Raw genomic sequence first — 1,810 nt, 5'->3', positions numbered from 1 at the left:
ACAGCATCATTCATTCTGCAGGAAAGATGACTTCCCTCACCCCTCATGACCCCATCCCACTTTCCAACTACACTAATAAAAGTCCCTTGAAACTGGCGCCCACCACAACACCTGGCTATTTTTTGGTTGCAGCCGTCATTGTTGTTTGGCAGGCCCGAGCTGGGGATTCGAACCTGCCACCTTAGGTGTACGTGGCTGGCGCCTTAGCCGGTTGAGCTATAGGCGCCGAGCCGTAAGAAAATATTTGATCCTTGGAGGTTCACACTTAATTATTTAGAGCTGGAGAATCTCAATCTCAGCAATTTACTTTTAGTGCAACAAAAAGAATAAAGTGGTTGTGTACGTATATGTATATGTACACACATATGGTACACTGGGTCATTGTAATATTCTTATAACTTATCTCTATGTTTAAAATTTATTTTCTAAAATAAAATATTTAGTTAAATAAAAATAGTACCCCATTAAGGCAACAATTCAAGAGGATAGGGAATGCCTGGGGAAGGTAACAGGTGCTAAGTCCTATTCTGTTCTAGTTGCACCCTGAAAACTACGCCAGGAAAAAGAAATTAAGAGTTCTGTTTGCTTCAGTTTAACACCGCCCTATTCTTCTTAGGGGAATGGATTTACCCAAATGTATACTGTGAGGGAGATGTAATTTACACATCCTGAACGCAAACTTATTATTTATTTTTGGAAGCATGAAAAGTATAATAGAATTTAAAATAAGAAAGATCTTGACAAAATGAAGAGAGGAAAACGAGCAGGAGAAAGTACTGTGGAGAGGGCATGAACAAAGAACTCACAGGAAACCACATGTGTTTGTAGAGAAATGATTTTTGTAAAGAAGTACTAATGCTTTATTAGTTGTGGGTTGTTTTTTCCTTTCTTTCTTTCTTTTTTTTTTTTGGAGACAGAGCTTCACTCTGTTGCCCTGGTTAGAGTGCTGTGAGGTCATAGCTCAACAGCAACCTCAGTCTCTCAGGCTCAAGTGATCCTCTTGTCTCAGCCTCCTGAGTAGTTGGGACTCCAGATGCCCACCATGACTCCAAGCTAGTTTTTCTATTTTTAGTACAGACGGAGTCTCATTCTGGCTCAGGCTGGTCTCAAACTCTTGACCTCAGGCACACAGCTTTTTTCCGAAGTAGTTTTCCACTGTGAGGAGAACTCAATTATTCCATTAAAGCAGTGTTTTTCAACCTTTTTTAAAATCTCACAGCACACTTGAACATGTAGTTAAACTTCCATGGCCCACTTAAATTATGTTATCAAAAAAAAAAAGAGTAAAAAGAAAAGAATATACTCACTGTGCTTTGAACTTCTTTTGAAAATAATTTAATGATCTTTAAAAATGTTCATAGCACTGTGGGGAAGAAATCCTCAGACCCTGACAAAAGCACAGCTGTTTGGGAGACAGGTAGAGAAAGAGAGCAGGCCAGAAACCTAATTGCATGATTATAGCAACCCCCTTCGCATACTCCTGTAAGTCCTCATGACCCTGACAAGAGGGTAACCATCCTGGGAGGACAGCTAGTGATAAAAAGCAGATCAGAGACCAAATGGCCTGGTCACAGCAACCCCTTCCCCACCCTCCTGAAATGCTCTAAGGCCAGAGTTACTGGGAAGCATCTCCTATCCTGGTCCTGGCTGGCACTAGAGATAAGGCCTTCATATAAGATTTTACAGAAGGCAGTAACCCTAAAATCAGTCTCCGACACAGCATCATTCATTCTGCAGGAAAGATGACTTCCCTCACCCCTCATGACCCCATCCCACTTTCCAACTACACTAATAAAAGTCCCTTGAAACT

This window comes from Otolemur garnettii, unplaced genomic scaffold (assembly GCF_000181295.1).
Source record: "Otolemur garnettii isolate 467f Iridium unplaced genomic scaffold, OtoGar3 scaffold00104, whole genome shotgun sequence".
Lineage (NCBI taxonomy): Eukaryota > Metazoa > Chordata > Mammalia > Primates > Galagidae > Otolemur > Otolemur garnettii.
Note: the sequence above shows the minus strand (reverse complement) of the source record.